The sequence below is a fragment of the Vidua macroura genome, chromosome 12 (genome assembly GCF_024509145.1).
Source record: "Vidua macroura isolate BioBank_ID:100142 chromosome 12, ASM2450914v1, whole genome shotgun sequence".
NCBI lineage: Eukaryota > Metazoa > Chordata > Aves > Passeriformes > Viduidae > Vidua > Vidua macroura.
In genome coordinates this window covers 6,002,198-6,025,703 of record NC_071582.1, presented here as the reverse complement: position 1 = coordinate 6,025,703, position 23,506 = coordinate 6,002,198, and the positions used below count along the sequence as shown (strand labels likewise).

The window sequence follows — 23,506 nt, the reverse complement described above, 5'->3', positions numbered from 1 at the left end:
GATTTTTCTTTCTTATTGTGCTCTCTCATCTTTCCAGCCCCCAATGGGCCCTGCACTAACACATAAATACCAACTCAAATATAACACACAGATACTGACTCAAACATTACATACAAATACCAACTCAAATATATTACTGTGGGTAACAATGGGCTGCTAAGGGAAGCTGATCCCATAAAGAACTGAGGCAGCTTTAGCTAAAAGCTAGAGAGCTTCCTCATGCATTGGCAGTGGAAGTGCCCTGTACCCTGCATTCCTCTTCTGCTAAAGTCTGGAAAGGCTTCTAGCACAGCACTTTCCTCTGTTGGTCTCAAATCCTTTAGCAGCACTGAGGCCACAAAGATACCATGTAAGGCCACCAGTATTTATTATTTCTGCTGTCCTCCCTGAATCTGACCCACTTCTTGTCAGAGCACAGATATGCTGCACCTGACCGATGGTGCTGGGCTGCAATCTTGTCCACTGAATTCTCAGTGAGTTCTGACACCCTTGCCCACAGATGTTCTCTTGTCATACCAGGGCCAAGGACCTGGGGAGCAAGGCAGGCAAGGAAGGAGGGGCCAAGTGCCATTATGTGTATGATCATTCTAAGGCATCTCAAAGTGGCCAGGATGAAGTCACCTACACTGTGCATTGCATGCTGGATGAGAGATGGAAATACAAAGAGAGCCTGGGAAGTATGTGGGGTGGTATGTAAGGGTTGGAAGTTTCACAGATTCATTCCCTGAAATTTCTGTAGTCAAGTCCTTTACCTAACAGTGACCTAAATCTTGATGAGGGGATTTTCAGACAGGAGGCAAAATTGGAAACCAGAGGAAACACAGATTGTTTGTAGTTGAAAGTACAGTTCATAAAACTTGTACAATTTGATCAGTGTCTGCAATGCTGGATAAACCCCTAGTTCCTACTTAACATGTAGAATCCAAGCTCTATGCATAATTTTTGCATATCAAGCAGCCCATGGTGCTTGAAGTTGTATATATGTGCAGCAAAAATAATGGCTATCTGCCAAAAATTTCCTGAGCTGCTTGAGCAGGTTCACACAGAGAACATCAGCCTGCCTGACACCATCCAGAAAACCCCAGGAAGGGTGTTTGTAGCTCCAGAGTCTAGCTGTGTTGCCACAAATATTCATCTGTTATTTCTATGTTCTTTCTCTCTTCCTATTTGTTATTGAAATTGCAAAACAGACTTATACCCACTTCAGACAGTGGAACTCTGTCTGGAGATTCTTAGCAAGGCGTCTGGAAAAGGTGTACAAGTAAAACAGGATATGTTACACTCAGACTGAATTCTAAAAAAGTTGTTCTTAAAAGATACAACTTCGTCATTCTTCAGAGCAATTCTCAAATGCTTTAGATACAGCCACCTATGGACACCTCAGTGCAAACAAATCCTAAGCCTGCAGTCACAACAACTCCACTTTCCATTATCACTGAAGAATTAACTCCTTTAGCTGTGTTATTTAGAGGCAAAAAAATGAAACCCAACCACAACAAATATCTGGAGAATGACTACTTGACCTTTAACATCAATAAACTCCTAAGTAATGAGAGGCAATAAACAAGGAGCTCTATGAGGTTTTATTTAGTGCTGCTTTCCAGAAGATAACTCTATTTTGACTTATTTTCTAGGTTTTGCAGTACTCTTCCTCAGCTAACACCACTCTTGGCAGATAACCTAGCTTAAGTATTTAGAGAATCAGTTGGCATCAGAAAAATCATGATGGTGGAGTTCAACAAGATGAAAAGTTCACTGGGAGACATTACACAAACTGGCCAAAGGACCAAATGTCATGTGAGCAATGGTGGAAGTTGTTAGCAGACTCTTGGAAAACAGTCAGTGTAGAAAGGAGAAGATGTGGAAGAGAGGGAGTTATCTTTTTGAGAGTACTGAATCGGTGGAAGGAATGACTAGGGAGCAAGAAAATAAGAGACAGATCAGAGGAGATTACAGACAGATGTAGCACATAGGGTTTTAAACTCTGCTGAAGTAGATACCTGCACCCCTGGATTTCTAGGCAAATGAGCAGTTCATTATTTCATTGCTGTATTTCACTGCCAGCCAGGCAGAGCAGCTGGAGGGCATGTGCCTGAGCAGTACTTGTGGGCAACCACTGCAAAGCAGAGCAGTTTACACATCCACACTCCTCCAGAAACAGAAAGAAAACAGATACACATGGCACTGCTCAGAGATGGAGGACTTGACAGCAGCACTTTAAACTGAGTACTCTGGGAGATGAACATCAGGCTTGCACAATACCTCATGGTAAAACAGGAAGCAGGGAGAAGATAGGAAATAGAAACACAAACTTTCTCACAACAGGTCTCAGTTTTGATCTGAGGGACAATCTTAAGTGAGACTTCAAAAGTCAATGATTGGAGTGTAGTATGAGCAAACAGGAAAACTACAGGTCCTAAGGGATGAACAAACTCTCTTTACCCTGGTCTTCTAAGCAAATGACCACTGAACTAAATCTTCATACAGATGGCAAATGAAGGGAGCCTTTTCCTCCCCACTAGGCAGACAACTTCAAAGGAGAAAGTTAACCTTTCCCTACAACAGCAAATAAAGTATCAAATTTGTTGTAAAGACTGTTCCATTAATTAAGAATGTTGCAGATAGCACAACACAGAGAAATGTATGTCCAAATACAAGGAAGACCATGCTTATTTCTGGATAAGGGGGTATGGCTAAGCGCTGTAATGATTAAAACTCAAGGAGAACCTAGAAAAAGGTAATCTGTGCCAATACTTCTCCAGATGCTAACTTCTTTTTAGCAGCACTAAACTATTCCTAGAATGATAACTTTTCACTTCCTAGAAAAAGCAGGATTTGGGAATCTTACAACTCAGAAATTAGTTAGGATTTTTATTTTGAATCAAGTCCTGGACCAGTTTCCTGCCTTGACTGCAGAGGGCAGGCCCCAGTAGCAGGTATGGTAAGGCTCTTGTTCCTAATGTACAGGTGACACAGGTAAAATACTTCCCTGTGAGAGCGTGCCACTTCTTATATAATTCTCCAGAGAAAAAGGGCCAAAAATTAAGAGAACATAATCTTCCTAGGGGAGAGAAGTGGTTAATCCCTAAATGAGAAACCTATTACAAGAAGATTGAGGAAACTCCCATACAGAACTGGAGGTTGAAAATAATTATTTGGAAATACTGCAATCCTCACCAACAGCACTTTTCATGAAATGTCTGGAATTTATTTGGAAGTTTAATTTCAACCAGAACCACAGGTGGATTTGGCAAGCTACTGTGAGACTCACTGATGGTGTCACACATTTTTACAGGGTTACTGCTCAGAAAATCTGAAATCTTAGTAACTGTTGGTATCTCTTGTGTCTTTTCAGACAAATCATTTTAAAGCTGAAATTTGTCTTACCCTTTGCTTCCCTTAATCCTGACAAATAGTGGTTTCATTTGCAGCAATACCCATGTTCATAGGGAGGGAGTCACTTCCTAATGCAGATCAGTGAGCAGAAGGCCTCGTTGAGAGCCTCAGCATCTCTGTGTGAGATGGATGGGACCTCTCTGTAGTGAGCAAATGAGTATCAAAAGCAGACGTGTCACTAACCAGTTAGTGTGAGTTACAAGATGAAAAGAGATGTTTAAAGCTATAATTGATAAAATGTCAAAAAGGGAGGCAGAAGGAATGGGCTAAAATGGAGGGCTCATTTGAGTGATCCAGTCCCCCAAAGTTCAGTCATGCTGTCCTGATAACACAAAATCCCTCCTAGTTTCTCCCATTGATCACATGCTTTCTATACTTGCCAACAGAAATGTATATTTAGTAACTCCCTGAAAGATTTACATCTATTACATTGACACAGAATACAAATGAGGCATTTTAAGTGGCATTTTATGGTTATGTTGTAAAACAAATTGCCACATCTGTTTGAATTCTTGTTTTACCATACCCATCCTTCAATCTTCTTCAACTTGTCTTTACTCTGAGGTCCTTCTCTTCCCCAAGCCTTTTTTATACCAACCAGAAGCTCATGTCTATTTTTCAACTTCCTTCTGTTGAATATGGCAACGACAGCTCTGCCACTTGCCATACATTCTAATAAGTGGAGATATGGTTCCTGTAACATAACAGAGGAACAGTACAGACACAGTTCTTTCACATGATGTCAGATTAATCAATCATTTTAAAATACCAACAGGCATAAACTACAAAAGTACTTGAAATCCAGTGTATACAAAGTGCTTTCTTAGAAGGTATAATTTATCACCTTTGCCATGGTATAACTGGTACTAATTTTACCCTTGCACTTCAAAAGTGGATCACTTCACATGCCTTGGTCTGTGCACATTGCTAAGATGTGTAGGCTGCTAAAATTCTACATCCCTCACCATTCAAAAAAGACAAAAAATAGACAAGTGAGAAACTGTCTATATTTCTGCTAATAGTAGTTAGAAATGGCACTACAAGGCCTGGTAAACTTCTGAAACTAGACATCTGACAGAATTACTAGTACACTGAGCAGGTATTGCCCAAGAATCAACTCCTCAGCAATTCCTACTTTCTCTCCTCTGACTTATCCATCCTTCCCATTCCTGCCCTTCTCTTCCCTTTCCAAGCTCAGTCCTCCTGTTAGGCCTAGAATGCAACTGGGTGAAAAGAAGAAGGTGTAAGCACCGGTCCAGCACAGAGCAGCAGATCAGGAGCAGTGTTTTCTGTCTTCCTAGAGATATCTGCTGTCCACTGAGCACTGCTGGTTCCAGCTGCCCACTCCCATGACCAGTGCTCCAAGCATCAACACACAGGCCCAACACCCATAAACTAATCATCATCAACAACCCCCTCACTAGCACCATCCAGGGCATCAGTGGATGCCACATTTACCATCAACTTCTCCACAGCCTGTCTAGAGAACCAACAAAAAAGGTCTAATATTATGCTTTTCATAAATGTCACCAATTCCCTCTGACTCCTCTTCACCTACAATGTTGCATTTGGTCACATTTTCCCTGGCCTGTGAACACAGCTGGAGATCTCAAGCTGACTGAACAATATGCCTGTCTCATTATGTCCCAAAGGAGGGGTTATTAATAACTACTAATAATATGAATGTTAATAATTCTAAAGATCATCTACTTCAGTGACATTGATGCCATCTTCCTCATCTGAACTATGAACCTGAATTTCTTCTTTTACCACAACCTTAGTGAACATTAGCTTTCCATCAGATTGTGTCTGGGAAACTCCTGGCACCCACACTAATTTCCTAGTGACCTTAGTCAACATAAGCAATAATATATTATAAACTGAAGTATGTAAAAAAACCCCAGCTGCCATTTAGAACATGTAAACATGACTGTAATACATAACCAGCCTCTCAAAAGGGTTATTTTTTGCTTTCAGCAATCTAAAGAGTAGTTTTAACCAAGTAAATTTTCCAGGGACATAGGTCACATTTTTGAGCAAGCCACTCACTACTGTGGTGTTATATTATTATTACATATATATGTATTATATATATTATTATATATTATACACAACCACAGATGAATCCACTTCATGCAGAAAGGAACCCCAGGTGCTCATAGGTCCATGCATTGCTGTGTCTCCCCTCACCTCCTGCAAACACCTTTCAGCCCTTTCAGTGAAATCTGCCCATGTCATTTACGTGAACATGAAGGACATCTAGTGGAGTCTTGCTTGCTCCCAGCAGAACGCACACTTTTAGCCTCTGCTCCCCGACTTCTTATCCTTGCTCCTGAAAACCAGCACATGCTTCTGTTCTCTGAGGACAGCAGGGAAGTGCAAAACAGCACAGATTTCTCTCTTGCTGCTGTCAGCAGGGACGTGCAGTTCCTGTCTGGCCTGCTGCACTCCCTCTGCAGAGCACAGCCCTTTGTCAGTCTCCTGACCTGTGTTACCTCCTCTCCACTCACTCTCCCAGCACCAAGAAGCCTGGAACAGTCAATACCACAACCTGCACAAGATTCTTAGTGAGAAGATTGTGCACTTAACCTATTCTGAACTACCAGGGATTACAGCCAGGTAGACTTGCACTTTTCTGGACTCACCTACACTGTAACACTTTAGGAGTGTAATTCATGGGCAAAACCCTCTTAATTTTATCCTAGCTCAACACCTTAGCACAGAGATTACAGAGGGCTTAAACTTCCACAAAAAACAACAGAATACTCTTGTAGCTAGGGAATCAAACTCGTGTATATGGCTAGGCACAATTAAGTCTGCTGTGGAAAAAAAACCCAAAGGCTTATTCAGATTGCCTTGTAAAAGCTTAAACATAAATATTTAATTCAGAATATTTTCTAAATTCACTTTCAAAACCCATCACTCACAGTATTTCAAAGGCTGAGGCTCAGAGGTGTTTTATCTCTAAAAGAGAAGTAAACAAATGCAAGTTTCTCCCTGTTCATTTAGCTGAATATGTCAAAGCAAGAAGTTGCTAAAAAATTAGGAAATATGTAAATAACAACCATTCCAAATAAGTGGGTATTTCTCATGATAGAGATATAAACCGAAAGGAGGAAGGGCATTCTGTGTGTTGTTTCTACTGCAGTGAAAGCGGGGATTTGTGCTGGAGTTAATGTCCCCTTCCCACAGGGCATCTCTGGTTGCCTGACTGCTGCAGTGGGTGCCCTTCAGGGACTGGTGGGACACACTTGCCCTGCAGAACCTGTGTTTTCCAAAGGCTTCCCCACTCAGCCCTACCTTTCCCAGCCCCTAGACAGCAGCCAGGTCCAGGGTCAAATTGTGACCACTTTCCCTCTGTTACCTTCATTGAGGCCAACCCTACAGCAAGCCAAGGCAGCTGAGCCTAGTGAAACCCGGCACAAAATCATTAAGGAATTCCTTGTCTCGGAATCCAGTGGTAACTGCAATGGGTATTAGGACTCATTTTCTCAATTCCTCTGTACATCCATGTAAGAGCTTTGGATGGCCAACTCTTCTGGTCCTTGCTCTGCAGAGTGGACACAACCTCATCCCTGTGGCCCCATGGGGCGAGCGCTCAACATGTGCACAGCTCTGCACGCTGAGCCTGGCACCCAAGTGCTCCACAAAGAGTGACTCACATCATGCTGAGAAGAGACACAGTTTCCATTCTCAGCTACAAATATTTTTAGCTGCTCTAACAAACAGAACAACTTGTCAAGATGACCCAGGAAGTGTTTGAAGAAGAAAACACAATAGAATTTATGGTCAGAGACACACAATGAGGATGCCAAGACTCTAATGCAAGGACCATCCTGTGCAGATATCTCCTGGCCCAGGCACTGGATAACCTCAAGTCCAACACTTACATGTACTCACTTACCCTCTCCAGAGGATATTTCATCCATCTTGTACATGAAATTAGCATATTTGTGATGTCTAGGAAAGACAGAAAGGGGACATCTAGAACTCACTACATCAATGATGGAAACACTATCAGCAACTAAATTTTAAACAGGTTTTGAAACAGACTTTCTAGGTTTTTCTATAATATGATATTTTTTTTTTCAGAGACCAAGATTTGCTATGTTCAATTTTCTCTCTTCTTCCCATAGGAGCAGGATTCAGTCCAAACAATTCCTCAGCAGAGCTGACCAATACCATTTTGGCTGTCCATCAGCTACTAATGCTGTCCTTCTTTCCTCCCTTTCAAATTTGAGGGAAATCCACACTTGATTTTCTTAGTAAATGAAAAGGTCATCTATCTCACCTGAATGCCAACACAAGTGTTGCAAATTACTCTAAAGTGGGATTAGAAACCTTTTATGAATTAATCATGGTGCACTGCATTGGTAGAAACCTTAAAATTACAGTGAGTAATGGCTCCAGGAGTTACCAAACACTTCACAGAATTCTCCCAGACTGAAATTTTTCCTCAGCTTCCACAGCATCCTCACTAGGTCTATGGCCTTTTTGTCACTGCCCTTACAGCTTAGCTTTCCACACCAATCTGGAACAAGTTCTGCTGCTCAGAGCAAACGTCCCCAAGCAGCACAAGCAGGATGTCACATGGCAGTTTCTGAGGAGCCATTCTGCTGTTTGCAGCCTGGGGGAAGCAGATTGAAAGGATTTATGGTTATTGTTTAAGTAATATTCAAGTAGATTTCCAGAAACACTAGAGGTGCAGTGACTGCAGACTGAGAAATGCTCCTGGGAATTTGCACCACAGTGTCTAAATTTTCAAAGCAAGCAGCAAAGTCTGAGTTCTTTGATTTCTCATTGTTTAGGGGGAGACAAACAGAGAAGATGGAGTGAGTGGTTAAGGTGGCTTCACATTTCTGAAAATTGAACAGGCCTGCCTCAGCCTCAGAATCTGAGAATGCCAGGTTCACTGGAGATTTTGGGAATGCATATAGATGTGGGTACACAGATGTGGAGAATTGTGCTTCCAATGAGCAAAGAGCCTTGGATATAAACACTGATCCAGAGCAACCATAAAATCCTACATGAATAGCAGGAATAAAGTACATAAACGCCACGAACCACTCCTGTACCCACACATGTAGGAACTCTCTTGCCTTCTAAAGATGCCCTTTCCTCTGTAATGTGCTTCCTCTAGACTTTACAGTTTTGCAACTTCTCAACTAGAAAAGTCACTGATAGCAATAATAAAAGTAATGCAGAATACATTTAACAGCAAGGTACCATACCCTTGGATATGGAAATTATTGCTTTGTATTAATATTAATTGTTTACCAACTGTATAATAGAAAGGTTAAATGGTCTACTTGAGTCGTTTTGTGAGGATGCATTTACACTTACAATGTTTAATAAAACATTTGCCAATAGCTATCTGAATAATATGTACACATTTTTAGATTAGCCCATGGGCCAGTCTGTAGAGCTATGTATCCTATGTTATGCAGGTGTGTTTCAGTCACTGCTGTCCTGCCATTCTCTCTCACTCAGACACTCTCTCCAGCTTAAACAGCAGAACTCAGTGGTCAGGATGCTCTGCTGGAGGAGTTACATTAGAAAAGTGAGTGGTTTAAAATTCACACCTTGTCTTATGTTAGTACAGCTTTCCAGGGCCCAGATCTGTAATTCTGCTTCACAGAAATTTTACAGACATGTTTCTACATGCACTCATACACATTGCTCTGAATTTATACAGAGCAACCTGCATTGTTGTCACAGAGCAGCTATGCTCTGGCTGGGAAAATTTAGGTTACTACATGTGAGAAAGCATCCTATTGTTTATCCAAAACCAAGGATCACATCTGTGCCAACTGGCAGTTAGGCAGAGCCATCTGTCATTTTGGGGTATCCTAATGGGATTTGGCATCAGAAGATGAGGTTCTATAACCAGGTAAAGATCAAGGGACAAGAATGCCCCGAGGCCTTAATTACCCACAACTTCACATTGTGGTGCCTTCAAAAATCTGTTCTGGGAGCCATGTTAAGTGCAATTCATTGATGCTTATGGTTCACATTTGCTGTTCCTGCAAGCAGAATAGCTTGTAAAATTAGCAGCTACAGAAAAGGGGGAAAGCTGAGAAAAGAGAAAAAAACCATTTGAAATAGTGGAATTTTGATTTTATTTTTTGATACTTCTGATTGGCACAAATCAAATTTAAGAACACTACTTTGAAAATGCCCTTTATTTCCAGGTGATCATTCTGTATTTACACCCTTTATAGGGTTTATTGTATACTCTGTGTACAGTCTGTAGACAGAACTCTAGAGACCCCTGCTTCTGAAACCTTTTCTCTTTTTAAATCCTGAGTGCTCTCTGTATTGGTAGACATTTTATGAGTTCAGAATTGGATATTTTGTGAAATCAAATAATAAACAAACATATCACCACAAAGAATACACAATTCTGGTGAAAAACTTGGATAATTTCCCACCTATTATTCAACAATTATCCAAAGTGGATTATTCCAATTAGAAATGTGATTCTGTGGACAAAGCACTGCACTGACACACATAGGTATTTGTACAAGTTAGAGCTACAAAGTATCTTCACTGCCCAGAGGAAAGCAGAGAAGTCCTCAGTAATAATAGTAATGTATAATACTATTTGGAGAAAGGACAATTTGTAAAAACTTGTCTAGGTGTTATGAAAAAAGCTCTTTTATGAAAGAATCCACATTCTTGAGCCTACAGATATAGAGATGCTATTAAAGTTTTAAGGAAAAAACAATCCCCAAACCCCTACAATGAGATGCCAAACCAAATATTCTTCTTGACAGGAGACATCAAGTCTTCAGGCCTAAAATGTTTCTAATATCTTCTGGTTTAGAATAATCTGTGAATCTGTTTCCACATAACTTTGCAACTGTCAGTCTAATGAAGACAACACTAGTAACGATGCCTTGATTTTTTCTCTGAGAGCTGTTGAAGTTCCCAGTAGAGGTAAAACCACTTGATAGCCACATGCTGTAAGGACAGACTGCTTGGGTGTAATTCACAACTGAGAAACAAAATCAGGACCCTTGGTTATGTACTTAATTTCCTCTGAATTATTTCTGTAACAATTGTAATGTGCATAAACAAGGATTTACCCAAAAGTTTTCCATTCAGACCTTTGGTTAAATGCAGCTTCATGAGGACAACAGCTAACAAGTTCCTAACATAACCCTCCCAGACACAATTGTTCCCTTGGCCACATGTTTGCTCCGTGCTCAGTCAGCTTTGTGGGGCTGCCCTGCCACCTCTGGCTCCTGTGCTGGCTCGGCCCTCCACCAGCCAGGCTTGCTGCTGTCTGGCCATCCCTTCTGCACCACTGTCAGTGAGTGCTTTCCCCCTGCTGCCCAGCCCAGCTCCCCAGAGCTCCCTCTGCCCAGCTGGTTCTTGAGCTAAGTGCTCAGCACTCTCTTTGCAGAGCTGTGCTCCCCAGGACAGCAGCTGCCAGGTCCTGTGCATGTGGAAGAAGGAAGGCTGGAATGCTCTGAGCATCCATGGCACAAACCTCACGCCAACAGGCTGCCCTTTGGTGCTTTTGATGGCTCTTTTCCCAAGCTAAGCAGCACAGGACACAAAGGTTGCCTGGAAACTGGACTAAACTGCAGGATGCTCAAAAGTATTGTTGCAGAGTAGCACTATCACAAGAAGGATGAGATTTCCATATTATGTTAAAATAGTTCAGCTTTTTTGGCATGTAACTGGAACTTTCCGTGCATATTTTTAGTAAGTAATTTTTTAAGGTATTCTCTTACCAAATTTTCAAGTAGCCAAAGGTCAAAAGTAGAAAAAAGGTAATAAACTGGGAAAAGTCCAGGGAATAAAGACTGGTTTTAATAACTCCTGTTAACTCCACACAGCTATATATATATTAAAAAAAAAAAAAAAGTAATTGTGAGAGGAGCTTCTATCTTTTCAAGAGCACACTGCAGGAAGTGCACATCAATAGATGCAAGTTAAATTTTTATATACAGCTGCTTGAACAGCAGATCTCACCAACAGAAATAACGGCCCTGGCTCAGTTAGAGAGGTGTCCTGTGTGGGACCTGCTGCCTCTCAGCATGGTGTGACCTGTGCCCTCCCCCCTGCAGCAGCAGAAAGGGGAAAGGATGTTCAGAATGGGATGCTGGGAGAGCTCTAAGCTTATGTGCAGGACCCAAGCAGCCTGCAGCCACTACCAGAGAGAAAAGCAGGTTGTCAGCAAATACTATTTTCTGCCTTTGAAACTGGAAGAGAATGCAAGGGACTTGTGAATGTTGCAAAGAAAGAGAAGCATATGCATCCAATGAAGCTTTTCTTCAGGATTTAAATACTCCTTTTCTAATCTTAAGAAAGCTGCATTGTTAATGAAATTTAATGTTCTGACTTGGTCCATTTTCAGAAGGCAAATCCTAAAAAGCTCAGTGTGGCATTTTTAAACAACTGCCTTCACAAATCTCCAGAATTTTGTGTTTCTAACCTTGCTTTTAAGTGCTTGCATGACTAATGAAGTGTGACATTGCTGAGATTTGCTAGCATTCTTTTCTGTAACATAAGTTCTAGCTGACAAAAATATGGCTAAATTTAGATACCTGAAGCAAACAAGAACCTTCAAAACAAAAGCAGGCTTAAGGATTAAAACTGGCTATGACATGTTTGTGCTCAACACAGGCAAGTTCACATAACCCCTTGTCTGCCGCCCCACGCAGTCGCGGGCTAGCTCGGAGCAGCGGTTTGCTGAGCACTGGCTGAAAAAGCATTACTTAGTCTGAAAGGCTGCTGTTCCAGCAGGTTGTGCCAGTGTAGCAGGTGGAGCCTGCTGTGCCTTTCAAATACAGATTCTTATTTTTTCTCAAATAAGTCATTAAGTAGGGAAAAACAGACAGAAAAAGACCTTGTCTGTAGGTAACAAACTGGTGCTAAGGAACATGGCTCGAACAGCAGAGAGGTCTCATACCAGCATCTCAAAACTCCAAATGCATTCAGATGCTACATTGCATTTTCCCAGTTTTCTACTGTCTATGTGTTCTTTAAATAGGTCAAATCCAGCTGAATCCTTGCTTGATTATCCTTATACATTTCCTTACGTATCCCTGAAAGATTCAAACCACAGATCAGTATTGGTCAATAATAGTCAAAGTGAAGTCAACTGATGGCTTATCAGACAAATATAAAAGGTCTGCAATGGGAGTTATTTTTTTTCCTGGGGTTTAACTAGATAAAGAAAAAAGAAAGAGAAGTCTGAAATCCTGCAGCTGAGTTTCAAATGTCCAATTTCTCTTTTTATCTTCTGTTTTCTTTTTTTTTTTGCATTGTGCCAGACAACTACCTTAGAAGTCACAAGGAAATTATATATAAACACCACTGCTTTCTAATACTTCTGCTGGTAGAATTAACCACATTATTCAAATGTCAATTTACGGCAAAGATAAATTCTTTTAAATCAAAGTACCATTTCAAATTGAATTTTCAAGCCATTAACTTTACTAGGCTAGTCCTGCTGGCATATTGAATGTCTACTAGGTATTCTCATAACAAGGTCACTTTATCCAGCACAAGCTTTGCATTAAAGCACCGTAAGAAAACCAGTCAGCTCATGCAACAGCAGAAATTAAAAGAAGCAGTCTACATAATCCAGCTGCTGTGGAAGAGCTGCCTTCTTTTTCTTCACAGTAAAATTCAACCTTTATTTTCTGGGGAAAGAAAAAAGCCACCCAAAAGATGCTAGGACCTCTCTGTAGGAACAGTGAATGAAAACTTACATATTATGTTTCCTATTTATTTTCTTTGCAACTGTGTTCTTAGTCCTGGAGAGAACACTTCCTGCTCTAAGTACATATTTTGAATTCATTGTCAGATTTAAAAACAAACAAATGAAATACCCAAACAGAACAGCAATTCCAGAAGCATTTGTAGCCTCTTGTCCTAGAAAAAGGCAGAGCAGCAGCTCTGTGGGAAATTCCTGGCAGGTCTGATGGCTTTGTGCTCTCTGTACTCCAAATCTATGCACACTCCAACCACCTAAATAACTATACAGAACTCATCACTTTGGGGAAGTATTTTCCTAACAAAGCCAAGACTTTTCTTATAATCTCATTTTCCTTCTGGCTGCTGTAGAACCTCTGACACCTATTTCTTATTTAATCAAGAGATCTCTAGAGGTTTCAGAAATCAGCAATACTTCAGGAAGGTGTAAAAAAAAAAAAAAAAGCAGTGAGGTTACAGGGTTACAGTTGCTCCCCACCACCCCATCTTCTTCCTCCTGCAGGGGAGTCAGGCCCATTCTGCCATCAGCATCCCTCTGGAAGAAGCCCTGTCACAACCACTGCTGCTTTGTCTGTCAGCCACCCCAGCACTCCGTGGCTCCTGTGCTGTTTGCTGTTCCGGGTGAGTAGGACACAGCCCTGCTGCCATCAGCAAACAGCTCCTCACAGCAGTGCAGACAAAGGCAGATGCTGCTGCCTTCCCTCTGTACTGGGCCAACAGCCCTCGACCCAAAGGGGATTAGCAGAGGCCTCATCAGGCTGGAGATGCCAAGTGGGAGGATGGCCCCAGGCCATACATGCTGCCATCCAGGCCCTGGCTGTTCTGATGGCCCAAGAGCTGAGATTAACTCCTCTCTGGCTCAGCTCCCCCTCAGTAGCAGCGTAGGGACACAAAGCAGGACCCTACTGCATAATCAGACCTCTCAAAAGCACGAGCAGTGTCCTCAGCAGTTCCTGTGATACCCAGTGTCATCAGAGACTTATGGCCCTGTCATGCCTGGAGCTTGAATACCAGTCAAATTCATCCCACTGCCTCTAGGAAAAAATGCCAGGGGTCAGGAAAGGGCACTGAAAACGGGAGAACCACAGAGGAAGGTACACTGTCCTCTAGTGCAGAGGAAGAGCAGAGATACACCAAAGAAAAGCAGGGCTAAAAATATCAAGAAGAGGGCAGAGGTGCTCACACTGTGCAGGCATACTGGGGCCACAGAAATGCTTTTACAGCTAGTTCTAACCTGCACTGATAGAAAGACAGGTACTTGTGTGGGGAGAGTTGAAAAAGATGTTTTATTTCCCAGCTCTCTGTACTTCCCCCCCCACCCCAGTGTTGTCCTTGGCAAAAATAAATTAAATCTTGAAACAAGGGACAGAGAACAGGGAAAGAGAACAAAAATGGGAGCGGGGAGAGGTCTTACAAAACCCAGTTTTTCACTGAGATTTTGAACGTTTAGGGATATAGTTTTGAAAACAGAATATCATGCTTGCTTTGCTTTTAATTGAAAGGAACTCAGCCAGCCCAACTCTTAATTAGCTTCCAGATAAAGAGATCGTTAAATTACTGACAAGTAGAAGGCAGAATAACATAGTGTCATCAAAACAAATAAAATCACTATAGGAGAGAATTAACTACAGATCCCTCCTCCATGCCCACAACAGAGCAGAAACACCTAAACCATCAACTCAAGAGATGAGAACTGCAACCTCCTAGTAGGGACTGAGAACAAAAGGCAAAGCTGTACACTCAGAGTCAGAATTTCAAGCTTCCAACACTGAAATTAGTTTTGGAGCAACTGGGAGTGCAACACTGACAAGTCAATTCACGAACTAACAAAATTTTTTTTTTTAAAAAACTACATTCATTAAAAAAACCCAACCAGCTCAACCCTTCCAGTACCATTAAACTTGATCAGTTTAGAGTATGCACCTTGCTAACATGGAAAGTAATTAACAGATTCCAACTCTCAGACGCTGGGCTCTATTTAAGAGTGGATTAATTAATGATTTATTTAAATCAAACTACGATCAGATTACCACTGAAAACTGTGGATCTGCACTCCTTCCACTCCCTGTGTTTTCTCAGTTGCTCCCTTGAAAAGGCTGCTCAGTGAGACCTGAACTGTTTGAAATCTTTCCTTTTACTTCATGGCTTAAATTGCACTCAGATCAGCTTCTCACCAATATTAGGATAAGGAAGAAAGGTGAAAGAGGAACACAGAGGGGCTAAAATCTTCGTTTTAGCAGCAAAAGAAATGCAGAGATCCTTAAACCAATGCTGAAAAGGCATCTCACTTTTGGATAGGTGTTTATTGTAGGAAATGTTATGTGGGGTGCAGATACTGGCCATAACCACAGCAAGGGTGGAAAGCACCCCGTGTTTGCTCCTTTGGATGGTTACTAATTTGTAAAGTGTAGCCAAAGTGTATTTCTAAGAACTTACTTGTTTGTACTTGTTAGCAGGTCCTTCACCCCCTCTCCTATCTCTGTTTACAGAGAGAAGATCTGCCCAGATGAACACAGGCACTCCTGGGATGTTCCCTCTGTTCATCTTTGGAGGGTCAATGGTCTGGGTATGTTCCTGGGGAGGCTGCTCTCAAGGAGTCAAGATTTCCCTGGCGACTTGTCACACTGAGTGAGGAAGGGTTACAAACTCCTCTCTCTGCATTTTGAATATAATAGCAAAATACTCATTCTAACTGGAAAAGAAGATGCTTTTCATCTTTTATCTTTCATTTTCATTGATGGCATTCATGCCATAGTTCAGAAGACCAGCTTGTTCTTGGCTGAGACATTGTGCTTTTAATTTATAAATTATGTCTTCTTAGAAAAAGAAAAAATTCCACTGCATTCTGCCAGTCATATTGTTCTTGTTTTTTAATTACCACCACCAAAGAGAAAAGGCTTTAATGCCTAGAAGAAATGTGCACGTATTTTCTACCACAAAGAAATTCATCAATGTTTAGCACAAGGCATATAATTAATAGTTGTACTTTAAAATCCCAGCTAGGCTTATTGTAGTTGTTTGCCAAGGAATACATACACTAGCACTGCCATAGAGAATGCATTTTTCCTTTTGTTTCTGGTTTTCAGTAGGTAACAGGACTGTGAATACAAACCAATGTGGCCATGGCACAGCAGTACTAGAACAATTGGCTGTAGCAGCCCCTTCCTCTACAAAGATTCACTCCACACAACAGCTACAGGTGAAAAAATGAAAGAAACAATTGTCTCAAGGCTGCCCACCCACTCCCCTGAACAACTGCCTGCTGCTCTCTGCTTTCTGCTCTTTATTCTTTCCCACCTCGCCCTGCTTTTTTGTTCAATTAGAACACAAGGATACTTTACAACTGCACTGAACAAACCCTTTCTTAGGTGCTGCTCCCAGATCTGACCCTTTGTTTTCAAAGAGCTGATCACTGTCCTGGCAAACGGCTGTGGGATATAATTTGCTCATTAAGTGCTCACTGGCAGAGAAACAAGGCTGATAAACCGAAAGATGCTGTGCATGCACGGCTTAAATGAAGGGCTCCAAGACACAAGGCATGGTGAGTTTAGCTGGCATTAATGTCCCCTGCTGTGTCAGTCTCCCCTTTCTCCACCCTAGATCTCTGCCCTATTGCAAAAGCAGCTGAAGGCTCATATGCTTACTCCAGTCAATCTAAGTGTTCCAGTTACACAAATGTTTCCTTTACAGCAATGAGGGGTGCATTGTGCATCCCTCTGTTTGTTCCCACCCCCAGAGATCTTCACTCTCATTTCTGTCAGTACAGCTGTGTGTGGGAGCTGAGTAACAGAAACCTGTCTGGGTTATGGCAGGGGCCTTTGATTTTCATTTAAACCAAAGGGTGGGACCTGCTAAGAAGTCAGGCGTGAGCAGGGATGACTGGGGCACAGGCAAACATTTCTCTGGCATAACAGGAGAAACACCTTTGGGCAGAGCCTGCACTGGTGGTTTGGCAGGGACAGCCTCCACTGCCACAGTCACATCTGCCAGGTCTCGCCTGACACTCTGCCAGCTTCCAAGGAAATGGCACAGGCAAGGTCTGCTGGAAATTAGGCCTCTTATTTACAGTCTGGCTCACTGACCTTAATAATGCACTGAAAAAAAGTCTGAAGTGAGTTTTGTTAGCATTGTCTGGCAGCGATCTTTTCCCCGAGTTGTGCTTGTTTCTCTCTGCTGATGCCATGCTGATGGCAAGCTAACCCATGCTGGAAGCCAGGAGGAGAATCCTTGTCTGCAAGCAGCAGACATGGAGGAGAGAGCAGCTTACTAAACGTGATACCATATCTGAGGAGCTCAGACCCAGCACGTTCATTTTTCATGCTGTCACATCCAAGGAACCCTGTTCCTGTGCTTACACAACAGATTTGCCTGTGCATTCCTGTGCCCATTTACTCTTCCAGCTGTGCTTGGTGAGGAAATGGAGGTTTGAGTTAGGATCTCCCTATAGTCACTGAAACAACAAATCCCAGATATCACATACAACACAGTTTTTCAGTACTGCTGCTTATGTGAACTGCTTTAGACCAGTGTCACTTGTGACAGACTAATGGCATTTGCCTGAAATACCCTCTGCCAGGAGCTGCTTCTGATCCTGCAGAGAAGTGTGAAGTAGGTTTTGCTGACTCAGTGGCAGGGCTGACTTGCTACCCCACACAGATGCAAATCAACTTGGAGCAGCCTCTGAGCAGCAAAACCCAAACTTACATTTAAGGACAGGCATGGGCAGGAAATGGTACAAACTCTGAGTATAGCTAAGCCTAAAAACAAAGCTTATTGTTATTTTCAGAATATTGTTAATTCATAAACCAAACTTCAGAAATATGGCTTTGATCTTAATATGTGTGTAGCTTGAAATAAAATTGGGATCTCCAGCTGTTTACAAATCCACTAGTTCAGGAAGCAGAAAAATTTAATCAGTGTCTACTCCCAGCTCCATTTGCTTGCAACTTCTACAGAACAGGGACATTATTTTCTCCCCTGAAGCTGTATAGAACCAAAAAACCTTAGATGCACACAGCAACCCAAGGGCAATTGCTGTGCAAATTAGAATGTTACTAGTCCTCTCTACTGGTCAGTATAAACACAACCCTCAAAACTTTTGTTGCCACCTGACACTTAAAGATCCTGACTGCCCATGGAGGGTGGGTTCCCACTCCAGGCTAAGAGGTCTCGCTCTTGTTCTTCAGAGCAGCCAGCCCTCAGCCACAGCTTCTCTTCAGATACATAATAATCTTCTACTCTTGCCCTCAGTGATGACTGTCTGCTTTTTGTATTCAGTTCCAATTAGTTTTTTTAAAAGGCAAGTTTCAAGATGTGGAGTTTGTAATCCAGAGTTTATTAGCCTAAAGAAGAAAGTTCAAATTAACACAGTACTGGTTTTCTTTTTTGTAAATTATTTACATCCTGATTATCTGCCCTTTTCGTCTTTCTTTAAAAGTGGAAAATTTGGCTGTTAATCTTAAATATTGGGAAATCTATCCAAAAGCACCTTGTCAAGTTGGTCAGAACTGTCAGCTGTCAGTCTTGTTGAGGAACAATACAGAGATTCCATAGAGATGAACATGCTGTACACATATCTATAAATAAAAGCTTCTATTTCATTTGTGGTGAGCTAGAATTATATATGCACCTCCATGCATACAAGGCTATAAATAAAAATTAGTATCTTGTTCACGGAGTTGAGTTGGACTCAGATATGCTAATTGTCTCTCTCTCTGTTTTCACAAGTATGTACATATTGTCAGTATATACATCCTGTATCTAGGACACCAGATTTCTAACACAGGCTCTCAGGTTATGGTCACCTGCAAGGATCTCATCTCCTTACAGCTCCTTTCTAAGGGGAAATAAGAAAGGGTGGAGGGAGGACACCAGAGTAGAGAAGGCTCTCACCAAACACAGATGTGAAAGACAAAATTCTCCTAAGAATTTTTGCTATAACAGACTTCCACCTAGAATGAGAGGGAGGAATAACTCTGGCCAGTCCTGGTGGGCAAGACATTACTATAGCACAAGATTCTGCTGAGCACTGACTAAGCCAAACTGAGAAAACATGCAAGGCCAAGGTGTGCACACAGGGAAGTGCAGGGGGATATGTGGCTGAAGGCCCGCAAAAAGGAGACTGCTGCGGTCCAGCTTCACATGACTGACACCACATCAGGGGATGGTGAAAAAGGCAGAGGAAAGGCATGACATGACATGGCAAGGCATAGCATGAGCTGCTCTCCCTACTTCATCTCCAGCAGGTAACATACAGCACTCCAGTGTGACATGCACTTGATGAATAGCATTACTCAGATTGTTTGTGTCATTTCAAGTTGCTTGATCAATACAGCTCAAATTCCCATTGTAGTCCCCAGACAGGCAAAAATTCTCCACACAGACCTTCAGCCAAGAGTCAGCCTCAGCTACTGCAGACAGCTCTGGAACTGAGATTACCACAGGCTAATGTACACCTAGGCACACCACGTGCACCCCCACATAAGAGATAGTGATAGCTAACAGATAAATCAGAGACTAGGCAGGCATGAAGACACACAGATACAGTTCAGATAACAGATGGGCATCACAGACCATGGACACGAACAGGCAACAGCTTTAATGGGAATGGTGGGTAGGGAAAAGTCAAGTGTATCTTTCCTCTGAGCTGACCCTCTAGTACCTCCTTCATTCCTTCCCATTAGTCTTATATATAAAGAAAAATGTCTTTCATTAATGGGTACTGCTCCTGGGAGACAAATGTTGGCTTTGAGGCCGGTTATTTTCTGTCTGTCCCTAACACCAAGAGGACAGAGTAGACCCTGCTCACAATGTCAGGATTACACAGTTTCAGAAGAGCTTTTCGATAACTTTTGTTTTAAACATTTTTCATTTATTCCTACAGGACCTCCTTCTGAAAGATGCTTCTTGTTCTCATCAGGTTTGAATGATACTTAAGTCTATCTTTAATCTATTTTATTTCATAGGAGATGAAATAAATGTTAGCTTGTGCTGTGGCCAGCAGGAGCCTCCAAACCCTTAACTGAGAGTTATGGCAGACAGGCCTGTGGAAGTTGCAGGAAGCTGACATTTGCAGAAATCCAACCCTTAGATTTAAAGGAATTGCTTTGAGCAGCTTTAGGTAGACTTGTAAATGTTTTCCATTATATTGGCCAGAGTTAGTGGCTTTTAAAGTTCATTCGCTCTGTCTTAACTACTACCCTTAGTAAACTATATTAATTTGGTTGAGATTACATACTCAATTGTTGCTTGCTAATAACCCATGCAACTGGAATCTCCATGCATTATAGGGATTTTCACCAGCTGATCTGTAATTATGAACCTATTCAAAGTATCTGCCTCAAATCTTGTTAAACTGATAGCTTTGGCTCTGTTTATTCAAGACACTTCTAGAAAAGTCCTTAAGGAAATGTGACTTGTACATACAGCACCATGAAAGAGCAATACATTACCACAATCTGAACTATTGCTCATGCATTATGCAATCTGGAACATAGCACAGCCAAGCCAGAATCACAGATGGTGTTTTACATGACAGCAGTCATGACTATTGGCCCTCGAGTCATTTGGAAAAAAACAAAACAAAACAACCAAATCCTCAACATCTACCGGGATCAGGTCATACTGGAGGAGACAGAAAAAGCAGCATCACAGAATCACAGAATCACTAGGATGGAAGAGATCTTCAAAATCATTGAGTCCAATGCAGCCCCAAAAACTCAACTAAACCATGGCACTGAGTGCCACATCCAGGCTTTGTTAAACACACCCAGGGATGGTGACTCCACCACCTCCCCAGGCAGACCATTCCAGTACTTTATCACCCTTTCCATAAAAAACTTTTTCCTAATATCCAACCTTTATTTCCCTTGGCACAGCTTGAGGCTGTGTCCTCTGGTTCTGTCAGTGCTGCCTGGAGAAAGAGACCAACCCCACCTGACTGCAACCACCTTTCAGGAAGCTGTACAGAGTGATAAGGTGATATGCATCTGGTTTATAAAATCTGATTTACACCCTAATAGGTAATTACAGCACAGCTGGTATGAAAAATTTCAAAGAAATACTTTAAATAAATATTAAAATGAAGAATTAACTTAATCCAATCAACATTGACTTCTCTGTCATTTTGATATGAGAAGGTCTGGAGCAAAAATATTATTTTGGCAGGTTTTAGGGACCAAGTCAGTCCTAAAATTCCTTCTTCAAGCATTTGCATATATAGAAACTTTGGTAGCTTTGAAACAGTTTGTGGTGCAGTTTGTTTGTCAGAACAGGTCTTCTATGTGATAAAGGCAATCCAGACCCAAATCTAGGGTGATTCTCCCACATTAAAACAAGGCCTTGAGCAAAATTCACGGACTGGCTAAGGAGCATCTCGTTAATGAAACAGGCATCTTCAGAGAATTACTCAAGTCCAAAGCTCCTGGTTCAGGAGTGGCCAGAGCACATTTTTCTTTTGTTTTGCTAAATATTTCAGGTTTGGAAATTTATCAAGCTTAAATAGATAATTGATAGGAGGAAGCATTGGATTTCAGGTCACTGTATCCTGTGTGCTGCTCTCAAACCACTTGTAGCAAATCTATGCAGAGTGTCGGACACTCTGGGGCATCCAAACCTAACCCAAGTCCCTGCAAGGACACCCTGAACACAGCCTTACTTGCACAGGTGAGGCAAAATCCCATATCCATGTTAAAAAGGCCAAAGTGAGTACCTTTCTACCCAAGTGCCAGAGATTCACCCAATTTATCCAAAGTAGTTGCTCAGAATGAAGGAGTCCATATAGTTGTTTAACAGTACAGCACAGAAGGCAGTTTGTATCCATCCTTGCCCCTGAATGCCCCCAGAAACACCCCCTAGATTAAATTCCATGGAATGCAAATGAGAGAGGATGGTGTTTGTAAGGAGTCCTTATGCCTGACACTTAGGAAAAATATCTACAATGCAAAGCATGTCATACTGCTAGTGGGAATTGCAGGAGGAGAGGGAACATTTTCTAAGACATCTGCAGGGAATATTTTATGAATTGATTGTGTTTTCTCTTAGGGGAAAGTTCCATCACTTCACTTGATTATCTCTGATATTTTAACAACCATTTTTAAAATGGTTTTCAAAAGAATGAAATTTAGAATCAAGAGGATAGGCGATCCCAAAGGAGATTTTGCTTAGGTAGCCACTCATAACATTGGGGCATCTTGAACAGAAGTAGGAAAAACAAAGGAGTCCATGCAAAAATTAGAGACTGAAAAAACAAAATTGAAAAAAAATACCAGTATAAATTTCTTACTTTGAATTGAAAAGTGTTCTAAGAAATTTAAGCTAAGATAATAAAAGAGTAAAGGGGCCCTTAAGATAATTCCCATAGTATTTCCCTTAAGATCACACTGTCCATTACAGTGCAACCCAGCATAACTGGACTAAACCCAGCAGAAGCAACACATTTCTCTGCAGGTATTACTCTCCAGTAAATAGTTAAGCCAAAATTGGAGGCCTGAACCCACTCACTCCCTGATCAGACCACAAGACTTGTCACTGCCCCACTGGCACTTGTCTGCTAAAATCTGTTGGTTTTGTTACACTTGCAAAGGTGCAAGAATGGGGTAATGTCAAGTAAACAGAAGTGCAGTAGCTCAAAGTAGAGAGACTGCTGATAGTTCAAAATTTCCTTTCACCTCTCCAGGATTTTCACCATAGCTGCTGAAAGCTGTTCTAACACAGACAAGGTCCAGGCGTTCTGGACACTGCTCTGCAGGTCTTTATGAGCTTATCCAGCCACAACCAAATCCTGTTAACAGCCTCACTCTCACATTTTCCCCATTAGCAGGCAGAAAAATTGCAGTGCCTGGATGTACAAGCAGAAATAATAGAAAGCAGCTGGAAACATACTGTCCAAAAGAAATGTACATTTAATGGGTTACTCCTCACATTGCTTCCAAGTGTCCTTTAGTGACAACTTGAGAGAAAACACCAAAACACTGCAGTCTGATGTGGCTTCTTGAAACACATCATGGAAATAAGAGACAAAAGGTTTAAGTCACTTGATGAGCTGAGTGAGAACCCATCCAAACCAGCCAAAGAGCAGGGCAGGGAGGTTCCCAAAAAGAGGTGCTTTTCCATCATTCTCACAGTACAGTCCTGTAGCTGCTAGCCAAGGCACAAGCCCTCTTGTCCCAAAGCCAGAAGTATCCTGGTCTCTTACTGCCTCATCTGCCTTTAACTCCTCCTGCTGTTTGCTCACCAGTCAGATCTGTAGAGGTTTCCAGGAGAGAAACAATCTAAACCCAAGTGCTTCCTAAGACCAATCAGCTTTCCCAGTTCAGTGAAACCCATCAGTAAAGGGTGCCCCAGTGAAGGGCTGGAGAGCCTGGCTGCTATGCCCTGC

The 23,506-nt window shown here is 41.8% G+C and overlaps 1 long non-coding RNA gene across 5 annotated transcripts in view; it reads right to left on the bottom strand.

Moving 5' to 3' along the window:
- The window catches only part of LOC128813403 (uncharacterized), a 66,506-nt gene that overhangs the window by 5,447 nt on the left and 37,553 nt on the right, over positions 1 to 23,506 (bottom strand). For 4 of the 5 annotated variants that reach the window (XR_008439032.1, XR_008439030.1, XR_008439028.1 and 1 more), the window contains 2 exons: positions 7,301 to 7,356; positions 3,873 to 4,090 (listed from right to left, as the gene is read on the bottom strand). This is a non-coding gene — a long non-coding RNA (uncharacterized LOC128813403). Of the gene's footprint in view, positions 1 to 3,872; positions 4,091 to 7,300; positions 7,357 to 23,506 lie in introns of those variants that run through there. The other variant, XR_008439031.1, reaches the window with a different exon arrangement.